Raw genomic sequence first — 16,110 nt, 5'->3', positions numbered from 1 at the left:
GAGTGCAGTGGCGCAATCTCAGCTCACTGCAACCTCTGCCTCCCGGGTTCAAGTGATTCTCTTGCCTCAGACTCCCGAGTAGCTGGGATTACAGGTGCCCGCCACCACACCCAGCTAACTTTTTTTGTATTTTTAGTAGAGACAGGGTTTCATCATATTGACCAGGCTGATCTTAAACTCCTGACTTCAAGTGATCTACCAGCCTCGGCCTCCCAAAGTGCTGGGATTACAGGTGTGAGCCACCACCCTCAGCTGATTGTTGCTGTTTTAAACCAGTAAGTTTTGGGTTACTGTAGCAACAGAGAGTTGGAACACTGGGGTAACCAGACCTGGTCAAAACTGGCTGAAGATGCAGGACAGCCACCAAGTTTCTCCCCATACCCAGGCTCATTCCCTGAACTGTTGTTGCAGGTTCTCCTTGACCCATGTTAGCAGAAGACATAGGAGGCACAAATAACTCCAGACTGTCAGGAGACCCAAATCCTATGTCTGGCTATAGAATGCTGCACATTGACACCAAGATCTGCACATCTTTGGGGGCAAAAGTCAGCTTTTCAGTTGGAGAGGGTGGAGAAAAAACCCATTGTTCTGTGAGCGGAAACTGGTAGCATTGGCCCTGGCAGGAGATGGTGTTTGGGTCTCCATGGCCTGCAGGAAGGGAGAAAAGAAAGGCTGTGTCCTGCCACGGTGAGTTGAGAGACAGAAGCCCTGTGGCTCCTGTGGCTTTTTTTTCTTTTCTTTCTTTTCTTTTTTTTTTTTTTATTTGAGACGGAGTCTTGCTCTTGTCGCCCAGGCTGGAGTGCAGTGACGCGATCTCGGCTCACTGCAACCTCTGCGTCCCGGGTTCAAGCAATTCTCCTGCCTCAGCCTCCCGAGTAGCTGGGATTACAGGTGCCCGCCACCTCGCCCGGCTAATTTTTGTGTTTTTTTAGTAAAGGCGGGGTTTCACCAGCTTGGCCCGACTGGTCTCGAACTACTGACCTCTTGATCCACCTGTCTTGGCCTCCCAAAGTGTCCACCCACCTCGGCCTCCCAAAGTGCTGGGATTACAGGCAAGAGCCACCTTGTCCAGCCAGCTTTTTTTACTTTCTTTTTTTTTTTTTTTGAGACAGGGTCTCACTTTGTTGCCCAGGCCTGCCTTGAACACCTAGGCTCACACAGTCCTCCTGCCTCAGCCTCCCAAGGAGCTGGGATTATAGGTGCATGCCATTATGTCTGGTCACATTCTGATTCTGACTGGTGAGGGGTTGTGTTGAATTGCTTTGTCTGTGTTCACCCCGGTATAGAGCCAGCTAGAGTGTGGGTCAGATGAGTCCCGAGTGACTGGCGAGACAGCTTGAATGTAAACATCATCTACAACCCAGTTGAGTAACTGCTGGAGGAGGAGGGAAGGGGGCAGGGAGAGGCATATAGCAATTTATCTTTGTCCCCTCAGTTTTTAAAAGAGTAGGCAGAAACACAAACCAGAAGGTGCGAGAGGATCACTTGAGCCAGTAGGTGGAGGCTGCAGTGAGCCAAGATGGCACTCCTGCACTCCATTCCTTGTGGGCGGGTAGAAATTAGGAAGAGAAACTAATTCTAAGTGGAGGGATGCAGCTAGGCTTGATCAGAGAGGTAACACCTAAACGAAGCAGTGAAGGCTGCACTGGACTTTGACAGGTAACAATAGACTGAAGAGCATTCTGGAAGAAAGGAGCAGGGAGCAGGAGGTAACACTCTTAGGCAATTCAGAATCATGGTGAAGAGTAGTGGCTGGCATCAGACTGCCTCGGTTTGAATCCCAGCTTCTTCATTATTTGTGTGACCTCAGTTTCCCCACCTATGAAATGGGGATAATAAAAGTATGCCTCATTGCTGCAAGGATTAAAGACGTTTAGCACAGAGTCTAGTATACTGTGAGCACTCAGTATGTGTTGGCTGTTACTACTGTTTGGTGTGTTTGAAAATCGAATAATAATATTGGTGTGGCTGCAGTATGGAATATGTAGGTACTGATGGGAGACAGGTCCAGAAAAATGTGGTTGAATCCAATCATGAAGGACTTTTTATTTATTTTTATTTTTTGAGACAGAGTTTCACCTTGTCGCCCAGGCTGGAGTGCAGTGGTGCGATCTCAGCTCACTGCAACCTCTGCCTCCTGGGTTCAAGTGATTCTCCTGCCTCAGCCTCCTGAGTAGCTGGGATTACAAGCATGTGCCACCATGCCCAGCTAATTTTGTATTTTTAGTAGAGACGGAGTTTCTCCATGTTGATCAGGCTGGTCTTGAACTCCCCACCTCAGGTGATCCGCCCGCCTTGGCCTCCCAAAGTGCTGGGATTATAGGCGTGAGCCACCGCACCGGCCTCATGAAGGATTTCAAATGCCAGGCTATGCCATCCAGACTTTATTCTGGAAGCCAGTGGATGCCGATGCCAATCCTGTCAGACCAAACTTATTTCATAAGTATTGTGGGCTGGGCGTGGTGGCTCATGTCTGTCATCCCAACACATTGGGAGCCCTAGGGTGGTGGGAGGATTACTTGAGGCCAGGAGTTTGAGACCAGCCTTGGCAACATGGTGAGAACCCCATCTCCACACAAAAAAAGAAAAAAAAATTAGCTGGGCTTAGTCTCACACACCCATAGTTCCAGCTACTCAGGAGGCTGAAGTGGGAGGATGGCTTGAGCCCAGGAGGTTGAAGCTGCAGTGAGCCGTGATGGCACCACTGCACTCCAGTCTGGGTGACAGACCAAAAAAGAAAGAAAAAAAAAAGGGAAAAAAAGAAAATTATAATAATGTGCCATTATTATTATTTTTACCTCTCAAACTGTCAAAGATCAATGAGGTTTATAATACATTCCACTGGTGAGATGCACGGAAACAGACATTCATACATTTTTAGTAGGAGGGTAAAATGACACAACTGGGCAGTATCTACCAAGTGAAAAAATGTGCATGCCCTTTAAGTCAGTGATTTTACTTCTTGAAGAGATGTTTTTCAGATACATGCCCACATATTGGGAATTACATGTTACTCATTTTAGCATGGCTAGTAATAGCAAATAGTTTATAATAGCAATGCCGTGTTATTTATTGCAGCATTGTTTGTAATAGCAAAATACTGGAAATAATCTACATGTCCAGCAAAAGGACCAATAAATTATGATACATATATACAGTAGAATACGATGCATCCCTACAAAAGAATGAGGAATCATTTTGTATACTGATATGAAATAATCGCTAAGATATGCGGTTAGTTAAGTGAAATAAAAAACAAGGTGCACAATATACCACCATTTATGTGAAAAAAGAAAAAGCACGCATTTGCTTATGTGTGCTTGGAACGAATACCTCTGAGGGGATCTATTAGAAACCATTAACAGCAGTTGCCTCACAGAAGGGGAATGGCTATGAGAAAAATATGGGAGACATTTTTCACTGTTTCACCCCTTTGTACCTAAAATAACAAGAGATGGGGAGAGCCACTATCTTTTTAAGCAGCTGCTCCATTCCTACCGGGTTCTATTCAACCTGAGATCAGCTGCAAACCCGCAGCCTTTGTCTCAGGCACCTCTGGCAAACCAAACTTCCTAGATCCTATGCTTATGCAGCTGACTTTTTTTTTTTTTTTTTTTTTTTTTAATCTAAATGCAGGTCGCTCCATTTACTCTTTTAAATTTCATCCTGCTGGTTCCAGCCCACTGTTTCAAGTTATTTTAGAATCTTGACTCTGAAATACTAGCTTTTCATCCCAACAGTGGTGCCTTCTGCAAATGTGGTGAGTGTGGTGGGCACGACCACTACTGGGCTGACCAGGGTCTAGGAGCACAGAACTAGACATACCTCCTCAGCAAGCTCTGCAGCAATCCGATAACCAGCTGGGGTGAAGGAGCACAGCGGTTACATGAATCCACCCGACTGGGCAGTCTCTGAGATCGATATTTTCCTACTTGTCTCTTCAATCATCAGACAGTGTTTAACTGGAAACAAGGAACACTATGTATGATCCAAGGAATTTTCCTAATGGCCTTCTGAGTAAATAAGTAACAAATTATTGTTGACATTTTTATTATTTTAACCATTATCTTGTTCTTTGTGAAGATACCACTTATTTTTCTAGGTGTTCTCAAATCCATGGTTTAATGTTATATTCTAGAACAGATTTTGAGGGAATTCACCTCAAATGTGCCCAGGATCTCCCTTTTCTTCCTTTTTGTCAGGATATTTGCAGCTGTCCAGGACCGCGGCCCCTGTCCTTTTCGCCGCAGCTTTCATAGCCACATTGGCAAAGGTCCCTGGATCTTATCTGCAAAGGTCTGTCGTCACCTTGGGATTTGCAGCACATTTTGATTGGCTAGGTGGTTAGGTTTTCTCTTAGCTTTCCTTCTATTTGGGGTTATTGTCCTCTAACCCGTGTTTTGCTGAACTCTTCCCAGTCTGGAAGTGCTTTTCCTCACGGGAGAAAGAAGAAAATCAGGGTTGAGTATTCGGCTTTCTCTGAAAACTGCCAACCTGACATCTTCATTCCCAGGTGGAACCCTGTCTCCTCCTTCTTCCTCTTGCTTGAACATAACCAGCAATATCTTTTATTGTCTGCACCTTTTCCAAGTCTCAGTTTATCACGAACTTCACCTTCCCTTCTCTCTCTTGTACCCCACTTTTTAAATTTTGAACTTATTAGAGAGCACTCTACAGAGCCACACTGGTGTCTTTGGCTCTCCTTTTCTCTGCACAGGGATTTTCTGCAAATGGGATAGCCTAATTTATCTCAGAGCTTCCTATCCCTCTTGTGCCATCTTGCCATCTTGCCTTTAAACTTAGAATCATTACTTTTTTCTAATTTTTCAAATCATTTTTCTGGGATTATTTCTTTATCCAATCATCCATTCATCCCATGCCCATATGCCCACATGCCCTTCCTTCCAAATCCAGCTTTCTTTCTCCTTTGGTTCCTGTCTCATCAACAGCACCAGCGGAGTCTTCCCCATCAGAAGCAAGGTTGGGGGAGCAGCTCCCTGGCAGCTTTTTCTTCCAGCTGAGAGGAAACTGTCATTGATGAATGGGAAGAGTTTATCAGCCGCTCAGCGACTAGCTGGGTGAGACTGTAGTTACCAGGACAGGGCAGTCCCCAGCTCGGTGCCTGCCGCTCTCAGAGCACGTCAGGCAGTCAGATGTGTGCTTCCCCGGGGACACGACTTCCAAGCGCTCATCTAGCAGTCTCACCCTCACATCTGGTTCCCTCCAAATGGGCAGTGTGCTGTGGTGTAAAGCTTGCAGGATTTGGACTCCAATACACCCAGGTTTGCATTCTAGCAAGTCACTTACATCTCTTTGACCTTTCATTTCTCTCACTTAAAAAGTGTGGCTATTATCAGGCTCACGGGGTGATTGAGATGATATATGTATGTACCTGCCATGGAAGGTTTCAAACGCAGCAGCTTCTGTGCTCAGCTTAGCTTCATGGAGTCTCATGTGTCACATGTTCTGGGTGAACTGTTGTTTTCTTTCCCATTCTGTTAAAGCTGTTTCTTTTGGACAGGGTGTAATGTATGTCTTTGCCCAGTGAACCTTCCTTTGATGAGCCATGCATCCCACTAGAAAACAGACCAGCTCTGAGAAGAGCGGGGAGGGGGGAAACAGAACAGTCCAGCTGAATGTATGGGGTTCTTCTGGGGCTGACCCTGGACCTCCACCCCTTCAGATGGGCCTGTGACTCAGGCCTGGCTAGCATCTCCCAGACACACCAAATGCTTCACAGATGGGTGTGTGTTTCAAGCCAGAGTCCTCCTGGGATTTTTGCTGGAGCTCTCCAAAGAGATTTTGCTCTTTCTCTGGAATTACAAGTTCTAAGAAGCCATGTGAGTGGAGCTGCCAGTTGGCATCTTGTTGCCATGTGGAGAGTCCATCGGAAGAAGCCAGAGGGAAGCCAGCCGAGGGGTGGGAAGACTGAATCCCGATGCCCTTGTTTGAACCCCTGGATTCACCACTAGCCCTTTTTATTACTTGGGCCAATGAATTCCTTTTCTTAATGTAGCCAGTTTGAGTTGGGCTTCTGAGCATCTAACTGTTGAGCATACAATGTTGATCCTTTCATTATTATAATAAAACCACGAGTTCCCTCCTCTCATTAATATTCATACTTAACTCTTTGTTAAAATCTGTGCTCTGATCATTATGCAGAAAAATACTGGCACTCAATGCATGTGCGTGCCATATTAGAAATTCCAGACTTGCAGACCCATGTGAGAATCCTGGCTTTGCTATTTACCACCACTCTTGGGCAAATCAGTGAACCCTTCTGAGTTTTACTTTTCCACCACTAAAATGGGAGCAGTATTTAGCTTATATGGCTGTTTTATGGGTTGGAGCTAATGGTGACATGGGCAGGGCACATGGTGAGCCATCACTAAATATTATTAGGTGGTAAGAACATTTATGTTCCCTCTGTAGCTTTGACTCTGACTATGATGAATCTGTGTAATTCCCACACTTGGTTCCATGTCACATCTCTTAGCTACCGTGGTATCCAGGCTTATGGTGGCTCTGACCAAGAAGAGGGTAAGAACTTGCAGGCTTTGAGAAAAGATGGGAGATGAGGAGGTGGACAGAAATTTCAAAGTTCAACTGGGGGAGATGGAATTAGTCTTGTTTAAAACACTTGTGACTGCAGAACTTTACACCCACTTTCTATTTATAAATAGCCCTGTCTCTCAGCTCAGCTCCTCCTGCACAAGGCTTCAGTGGAAGATAACAGACACAGAGAGCAGCTGCCAGTGCGGCACAAATGTGCAGAGCAGAGGCTGTTGGGGAACTGGGGCTGCATGTGGGCTCGGGGCGGAAGGATTAAAGACACTAGGTCAAGAAATCTTGGCTGGGTGCAGTGGCTCATGCCTGTAATCCCAGTTACTTGGGAGGCTGAGGCAGGAGAATCACTTGAACTCGGGGGGCGGAGGTTGCGGTGACCTGAGATAACACCATTGCACTCCATCCGGGGCAACAAGAGCGAAACTCTGTCTCAGAAAAAGAAAAAAAGAAAAGAAAAAAAGAAAAAGAAAACGAAAAAAAATCTTAAGGAGGCCGGGCGCAGTGGCTCACGCTTGTAATCCCAGCACTTTGGGAGGCCGAGGTGGGTGGATCAGCTGACGTCAGGAGTTCGAGACCAGCCTGGCCAACACGATGAAACCCTGTCTCTACTAAAAATACAAAGACTGGCTGGGTACGGTGGCTCACGCCTGTAATCCCAACACTTTGGGAGGCTGAGGCGGGCGGATCACCTGAGGTCAGGAGTTTGAGACCAGCCTGGGCAACATAGTGAAACCCCGTCTCTACTAAAAATAAAAAAAATTAGCCGGGTGTGGTGGCAGGTACCTGTGATCCCAGCTACTCAGGAGGCTGAGGCAGGAGAATTGCTTGAACCCGGGAGGTGGAGGTTGCAATGAGCCAAGATTGTGCCACTGTACTCCAGCCTGGGCGACAGAGTGAGACTCTGTCTCAAAACAAAACAAACAAAAAAAATTAGCCAGGCGTGGTGGCGGATGCCTGTAATCCCAGCTCCTAGGGAGGCTGAGGCAGGAGAATCGCTTGAACCCAGGAGACGGAGGTTGCAGTGAGTTGGGATCGCGCCACTGCACTCCAGCCTGGGTGACACAGCGAGACTCTGTCTCCAAAAAAAAAAGAAAGAAAAAAGAAATCTTAAGAAACCTGGGTCAAAAAGCAGTATTTTAGGCCGGGCGCGGTGGCTCAAGCCTGTAATCCCAGCACTTTGGGAGGCCGAGACGGGCGGATCATGAGGTCAGGAGATCGAGACCATCCTGGCTAACACGGTGAAACCCCGTCTCTACTAAAAATACAAGAAAATTAGCCGGGCGAGGTGGCGGGCGCCTGTAGTCCCAGCTACTCGGGAGGCTGAGGCAGGAGAATGGCGTGAACCCGGGGGAGCGGAGCTTGCAGTGAGCCGAGATCGCGCCACTGCACTCCAGCCTGGGGCACAGAGCAAGACTCCGCGTCAAAAAAAAAAAAAAAAAAAAAAAAAAAGCAGTATTTTATCCTCTGCCAAAAGCCTGTGTAGGTAGAGGAGAGTCGTGGCTATCCTTTGTACCCTGGTCAAAGATGGTAGAACTCCAGCTTTATCTACTGCCTACTGCCTTGAGCTGGCAGCAGGAAGACGAGATAGAGGCTGCGGCAACAGCTGAGCAGAGATGATGCCTAAAGGCGACGGGAAGGAAGGGGAGATGACAAATTCAGAGGCGTTTCTGAGAATCCAGCAGTGACTTTCTAGAAGCAGAGGGAGGGGTACAGAGGACTCAAACTCATCTCCAGGGTTTCTAGCTTGGGGAATAGGCATAATGCTGTGTTTATAATAGAATTTAGAGTGCAAGTACACCACAGGCTTGGGAAGAGGGCTTGAGATGTAACTCAGTTAGGGGATCCTGAGAGACATTCAGTGGATACAGCTAGGAGGCAGCTGACTTTATTTAACACACATCTGTGGAGTCTCTACCATGTGCCAGTCCCTGTTCTAGGTGCTCATCATATGGCAGAGATCCAGCTTTGAAGAAGGGTTAGGACAGTAAGAGATGCAATTCCACTTGCCCCCAAATGCTTCAGCCTTTACTAACGCCGTAACTTTGCCCATATTATTGTCTAGACTTGGAAAGTAGCCCCTCCCGTCTAATTCTTAAAATTCTAATAACTATCACATACCAAATATTTATGCCAGACATGGTACTACCTTTAATACTCTAGGCTGGGTGGGGTGGCTCATACCTGTAATCCCAGCACTTTGGGAGGCCGAGGCGGGCAGATCACCTATCAGGAGTTTGAGACCAGCCTGGGCAACATGGTGAAACCCCGTCTCTACTAAAAATACAAAAGTTAGCCGGGCATGGTGGTGCGTGCCTGTAATCCCAGCTACTCAGGAGGCTGAGGCAGGAGAATCGCTTGAACCCAGGAGGCAGAGGTTGCAGTGAGCTGAGATGGAGCCACTTCACTCCAGCCTGGGCGAAAGGGCAAAACTCCGTCTCAAAAAAAAAACAAAAAAAGAAAACTTTAATTTAGAGTATTACTTTGCATTCTAGACATGAGGAGCCTGAGGCTTAAAATGACCAACTTTCCCAAGGTCTCGCAGCTGGTGACAGAGCTAGAAATTGCTGCCATCCCATCGTCCTGCTGCCCAGGATCCCCACTATCCCGACAAAGCCACAATCAGTGCCACTTCTTCATGAAGTCTCTGATTTCCCCAAATGGATGTAAGCTTTCCCTCTGTGGATCCCATGGTGCTTAGTTCCAGCTTCTCATGATGTATCCTGCTTTGTATAACCATCATCAGAGCGCTAAAAGAGCTTCAATGAATACCCTCTTTCAGGGCACCAGGCCTCACTGTTGTACATATGGTTTCACTTAATCCTTCAACACTCCTAGAGTTTTATGTTCTTGTCATTCTGCCTCCCTCTCAGTGAACAGTAAGCACCAAGAAGGACAGGGAGATTTATTACAGGCCTTTGCATCCTCTGCTGCCCCTTGCACAGAACTCTGCCCAAGCTACTCACTTAATGACTGACAGTTGCATTTATAAACTCTAAATGTGAGCCCCTCAGGGGGAGGAAAGGCACGAGATACTGAATTCCAGCAAGAGGTGAGCAGTCTGAGGTGAGGCATGGTTCTGTTGTTTCCATCTTCACCCTCTATCTTGTTTCCAGCCAAAGGACACTCTCACCAGTCTGATGCCAGGAGGGCAGGGCCCCGGCTAGACGGCCAGCCAGGGTAGGTGCAATGCTGGCTTGTCCTTATCCAACCTCTGGCTCTTCATGCTACTCTATGTGGAAATAAAAGCAATACCTAATAGGTTTTCCATGGAAATGTGGCACTGCCAGGGAAGAGTCCATTCTCTTAGCTGCCTTAGCCAGGCAGAGGCTGGTGTTACAAAATTTCCTCTCACCCACGTGTCATCTTGGAGACTTGGAGAGAGGACAAGATTTGTTTCCTTATTTGCTGCCTCTCAGGAAGCTGCTGAGTCCTGAATAACACCTGCAGGTCACGCTGGTTTCTCTTCCTCTTCTTCCACTCTCTCAAGTAACAACCTCTAACTGTATTGTGGTATGGTACTGATCGGAACCTACTTAAAAACATTCTTTTTCAGAGTTGCAATAAGATGGTTCCAGAACAATTATGGTTTTCATGCAAAATCTGCTTAGTCCCAGACAAGAGATTTGGTGCCCAGAGTACAGAGGACTCTACTTAGACCAAGGCAAGATGGGCTCTTTGTAGTTCCATCTTACGACCACAAGACACTGGCGACCAGAACACTTAACTCAAGCACTGGAAGGGGCCTCCCTAGGACCTCTCTCTAGATAGCAAATGTATAGGGAAGCTGTCATATGGGGAAGGCTGGATAGAAGGAAAGCTTTCACTCACTTTAGAAAATTAATCCTCATTCTTAGCCAAGATAGTCTCCTGAAAAGAACCTATTTTTTGGCCAGGCGTAGTGGCTTACACAAATCATCCCAGCACTCTGGGAGGCTGAGGTAGGCAGATGGCTTGAGTCCAGGAGTTCCAGACCAGCTTGGGTAACAATATAGCAAAACCTTGTCTCTACTAAAAATACAAAAAAAAAAAAAAAAAAAAAATAGCCAGGTGTGGTGGTACACGCTTGTAATTCCAGCTACTTGGGAGGCTGAGGTGGGAGAATCATCTGAGCTTGGGAAGTGGAGGCTGCAGTGAGCTGAGATTGTACCACTACACGCCAGTCCAGCCTGGGCAACCAGAGTGAGACCCCGTCTCAAAAAAAAAAAAAAAAAAAAAAAAAAAAGCAGCAGCAGCTAATTTTTGGTTGGTGGTAAAAGCAACTTCCCTTCCAGGGCAAAAATCAGAGTGCGAGATTCTGACGCCTTTCAATTTTAAAGAGAAAAATAAGATGAGAGATGAATAGAAGGGGGAAAATATAAAATGAGATGTCACATGTGACTTTCTTTTTCCCTTGAGGCAAGATCTTGCTCTGTCACCCAGGCTGGAGTGCAGTGGCACGATGATAGCTCACTGCAGCCTCGAACTCCTGGGTGCAGGTGATTCTCTGGCCCCAGCCTCCCAAATAGCTGGGACTACAGATGTGCGCCACCATGCCTGGCTAATTTTCTTATTTTTTATTTTTAGTAGAGACAGGATCTCATTATGTTGTTTAGGCTGGTCTCAAACTCCAGAACTCAAGTGATCCTCCCACCTTAGCCTCCCAAAATGCTGGGATTGGCTGGGCACAGTGTTTTTGAGACTGTCTCAAAAACAAACAAAACAAAACAAAAAACCACAAAATGCTGGGATTACAGGCATAAGCTACTGCACCCAGTACTTGTGACTTCTTTAGGTAAGCCTAAACAGAGCTCTGAAAAGGAGGTAAGACAAATATCTTTGTCTGTATTTAAAAAAACAAAAACCTCAAAATAGAAACTACCATGCCCCTTGGGAGGCAGCCTGAATGAACCCATCCAATCTGCAAGGATGTTTTAGAAGCACCCAGTAGAGGTGCTGACACATAGATCAGTTTCAAGAAATGTTGCCAGTCAAATGTACTAGGAGTTCTAGTACACTGAACTAATGGTGCCTCTAGGAAGATTTCTTCTCTAGGAAGAAATCCTTGCCATACAGTACTTAGCTTTTCATCTACATAAACCATCATAATAGTCTAGAAAAGTAATGGTGATCATTTCTATTTTCAGTTGTTTCAGCTATTTATAATTCTGCAGAGGCAAGATCTGTCTTTCCTTATTTAAGACCATTCTACTCTGTTGGGAGGCTTGTTCACTGCTTTGACTACAAATGCAGGCCCACTTTCCTCAGATGGATGGTTTACATAACATTTGGTTTGGCTGGGCATGGTGGCTCACGCCTGTAATCACAGCACTTTGGGCAGCCCAGGAGGATCATTTGAGGTCAGGAGTTTAAGACCAGCCTAGCCAACATGGTGAAACCCCATCTCTACTAAAAATACAAAAAAATGAGCCGTGGGTGGTGGCATGCGCCTGTAATCCCAGCTACTCGGGAGACTGAGGCACGAGAATCATCTGAACCCAGGAGGTGGAGGTTGCAGTGAGCAGAGATCGGCCACTGAACTCCAGCCTGGGTGACAGAATGAGACCTTGTCTCAAAAACAAACAAACAAACAAAAAACACAATGTGGTTTACTGGCTACAATTTTAGCACTTTATAGCCTTCATGAAAGAATAAAAATGCCTCAGCTGGCTTCATGTTCTGGAAGAATTATTAAGGAAAAAAAAAAAAAACCTTGGAATTTGATAGGCCCTGGTTTGAATTCAGCCCTGAAAATTCCTGGCTATATGATTTTGAGTGAGTTGCTTAATTAGAGTCTCACTTAAAACGAGGATGCCGATCCCACCAAAAAATCATGAAAATTAGAACTTCTACAACAGGCTTAGCAGTCACTACTAGCCAATCTGTTCTCCTGTCTTGCTCCCTTACCTGCCACAGCACCTTAAACTGACCATCTTCAATTACTACTACTTGACCAGCTAGTTTTTTTTTTTTGAGATGGAGTTTTGTCTGTCACCCAGGCTGGAGTGCAATGGCACCATTTCTGCCCACTGCAATCTCTGCCTCCCGGGTTCAGGCAATTCTCCTGCCTCAGCCTCTTTTCTTTTTTTTTTCTTTGAGACAGAGTCTTGCTCTGTTGTCCAGGCTGGAGTGCACTGCCACAATCTTGGCTCACTGCAACCTCCATCTCCTGGGTTTCAGCGATTTTCCTGCTTCAGTCTCCTAAGTAGCCGGAATTACAGGCGTGCACCTCCATACCTAGCTAACTTTTGTAATTTTAGTAGAGATGGGGTTTCACCATGTTAGCCAGGCTGGTTTTGAACTTCTGGCCTCACATGATCTGCCCACCTCGGCCTCCCAAAGTGCTGGGATTACAGGTGTGAGCCACCGCGCCCAGCCTTTTATTTTAATATACATTTTAAAGGCTAAGTGAAGCAGTGGAAGGGGAGAAAGGAAAAAAAATCTGTAACTGGTTGTGATCGACTCGTTGCAAATACTGCTGCACTTAAACTAGCCATGACCCCACCAGTTTTTCTATAAAGCCCACTGAGGCTTTTTCTTTTTCTTTTTTTTTGGAGACAGGCTCTCAGTTGACACTTAGGCTGGAGTGCTGCGGTGGGACCATAGGTCACTACAGCCTCAACCTGCCAGGACTCAACCAGTCATCCCACTTCAGCCTCCTGTGTAGCTGGCACTATAGGAAATTACAGTTAATTCAAGGTATGCTGAGGTAACAGAGAGATGATGGAATATAGGGCTTATGCTCAATGTTTTTTTCATCCTAAGGTTGCTTTTTTTTTTTTAAAGATAGTTTCACTCTTGTTGATTAGGCAGGAGTGCAGTGGGGCAATCTCGGCTTACTGCAACCTCCACCTTCCGGTTTCAAGGGATTCTTCTGCCTCAGCCTCCTGAGTAGCTGGGATTACAGGCGCCCACCACCACGCCTGGCTAATTTTTGTATTTTTTTTTTTTTAGTAGAGACGGGATTTCACCATGTTGGTCAGGCTGGTCTCAAACTCCTGATCTCGTAATCCACCTGCCTCAGCCTCCCAAAATGCTGGGATTACTAAGGTTGCTTTTTTACCGTAGTATTTTTATAATGATCCCCCAAAGTTCCAGGAAACATACGCTTTATTCGTAAGATGGAGTTTCACTCTTGTTGCCTAGGCTGGAGTGCAATGGCGTGCAACCTCTGCCTCCCAGGTTCAGACAATTCTCTAGCCTCAGCCTCCTGAGTAGCTGGGATTACAGACATGTGCCACCACGCCCAGCTAATTTTCCTCCCTTTCTTTTATTTTTTTAAATAGAGACGGGGGCCAGGCGCAGTGGCTCACACCTGTTATCACAGCACTTTGGGAGGCCGAGGCGGGCAGATCACATGAGGTCAGGAGTTTGAGACCAGCCTGACCAACATGGTGAAACCCTGTCTCTACTAAAAATACAAAATTAGCCGGGTGATGGCGCATGCTTGTAATCCCAGCTACTCAGGAGGCTGAGGCTAGAGAATTGTCTGAACCTGGGAGGCAGAGGTTGCAGTGAGCCAAGATGGTGCCATTGCACTCCAGTCTGGATGACAGAGCAAAACTCCATCTAAAAATAAAAAATAAAGAGACAGGGTTTCGCCATGTTGCCCAGGCTGGTCTTGAGCTCCTGGACTCAAGTGATCCACTGCCCCCAGCCCACCCCACACTCTTAAGTCAAGGTTTCAATGGTCATCATATACTCTAGAGGAACAGTTTGTGGCAACTTAGCTTGGTACCACCAAGGAAAAGCAGTTTCACAAGTGGCTTACTAAAGAACCCCTACTTTTTTTTTTTTTTTAAAGAGACAGTCTCACTCTGTTGCCCAGTGACACAATCTTGGCTCACTGCAACCTGCAGCTCCCAGGTTCAAGCGATTCTCCTGCCTCAGCCTCCTGAGTAGCTGGAACTACAGGTGTGTGCCACCATGCCTAATTATTTTGTATTTTTAGTAGATATATTGGCCAAGCTTGTCTTGAACTCTTGGCCTCAAGTGATCCGCCTGCCTCAGTCTCCCAAAGTGTTAGGATTACAGGTATGGGCCATCACAACCAGCCGAAGTTCATGTTATTTACCGAGTTAATTATTTCTTGCATCTGTTTCTTTTTTTTTTTTTTTGAGATGGAGTTTCGCTCTTGTGGCCCAGGCTGGAGTGCAATGGCGTGATCTCGGCTCACCGCAACCTCCACCTCCCCGGTTTCAAGAGATTCTCCTGCCTCAGCCACCCGCATAGCTGGGATTACAGGCATGCGCCACCATGCCCCGCTAATTTTGTATTTTTAGTAGAGACGGAGGTTTTTCCATGTTGGTCAGGCTGGTCTCGAACTAGCCTCAGGTGAACCGCCTGCCTTGGCCTCACAAAGTGCTGTGACTGCAGGCGTGAGCCATCGTGCCTGGGCGCATGTGTTTCTTAATAGCACCTACCTGCATTTCCTAGCCCCTGAATATCTTTAGACTTTTATGCTAATAGCTTATAGTAAGATATTATGGAGGATCACAGGTATAAGACTCTGACTAGGCCTCTAGCTTGGATGCAGCAAGGCTGAAACAGCTGGACTAGTATTTTGAGCAATGCTATGCCTTGAAGAAATTTCTCAGCCACCCAACTTGCACAGGCAAAACTGAAGCCTTGGCGTCCTCTGGTGGTAGCCTGGTTATCAGAGTCAGACATGCTTCTCAACTATGAATAGGCAAGCATGAAAGTTCACAGAAGCCACAGGATAAACATGGCACATTTTCCCAGATCATCTTTACTTAAAGATTTTTTGGGAGAAAAAGGTAGGCAGCAAACATTTTTATATTAAAACAAATGCAGATAGTAATATTGAATAGTATATAAAATTGACATTACTTTTTGAGACAAAGGAAGAGACATCAAAGACATTTTAAGCCGAGCTCCTCATGAGCTTCCTAAACCCCAGGGGGAGGGAAGAGACCCCTGCATTCTCATTCTAACATTATTAGTGGGGCTGTTTTTTTTTTTTTTTTTTGAGACGGAGTCTCGCTCTGTCACCCAGGCTGGAGTGCAGTGGCCGGATTTCAGCTCACTGCAAGCTCCGCCTCCCGGGTTCACGCCATTCTCCTGCCTCAGCCTCCGTAGTAGCTGGGACTACAGGTGCCCGCCACCTCGCCCGGCTAGTTTTTTGTATTTTTTAGTAGAGACGGGGTTTCACCGGGTTAGCCAGGATGGTCTCGATCTCCTGACCTTGTGATCCGCCCGTCTCGGCCTCCCAAAGTGCTGGGATTACAGGCTTGAGCCACCGCGCCCGGCCATAGTGGGGCTGTTTTGATAGAGAAGTCTCAGAAGCAGCAAATTAAGTGCTTACTCATTTGGCAATGTCCCAGTGAATTATATAAATAAGTGAAACCAGGCTTTCTCATTTTAGAGCATTTTAACCTGCTTTTTAAAAGGCCTGAGTAAATAGAAGCTTTATGCTTGAGTTGAATTTTATTTTCTCCTAAAGTGATTTTTTTCCTCCTATAAATGTTAACATGCTTAACTGAGGGTATGGCATGTGAGGCGGTCAGTGTCCTAAGACCCATATGGACTTGGGTTGGCATTACCAGA

At 46.3% G+C, this 16,110-nt stretch overlaps 1 protein-coding gene across 2 annotated transcripts in view; it reads right to left on the bottom strand.

Moving 5' to 3' along the window:
- C1QTNF4 (C1q and TNF related 4) overlaps positions 1-16,110 on the bottom strand; it is a 99,583-nt gene that overhangs the window by 12,129 nt on the left and 71,344 nt on the right. The window lies entirely within an intron of this gene.

The sequence above is a fragment of the Macaca thibetana genome, chromosome 14, assembly GCF_024542745.1.
Source record: "Macaca thibetana thibetana isolate TM-01 chromosome 14, ASM2454274v1, whole genome shotgun sequence".
In the NCBI taxonomy this organism is placed as follows: domain Eukaryota; kingdom Metazoa; phylum Chordata; class Mammalia; order Primates; family Cercopithecidae; genus Macaca; species Macaca thibetana.
This window is presented reverse-complemented; position numbering and strand designations above follow the sequence as displayed.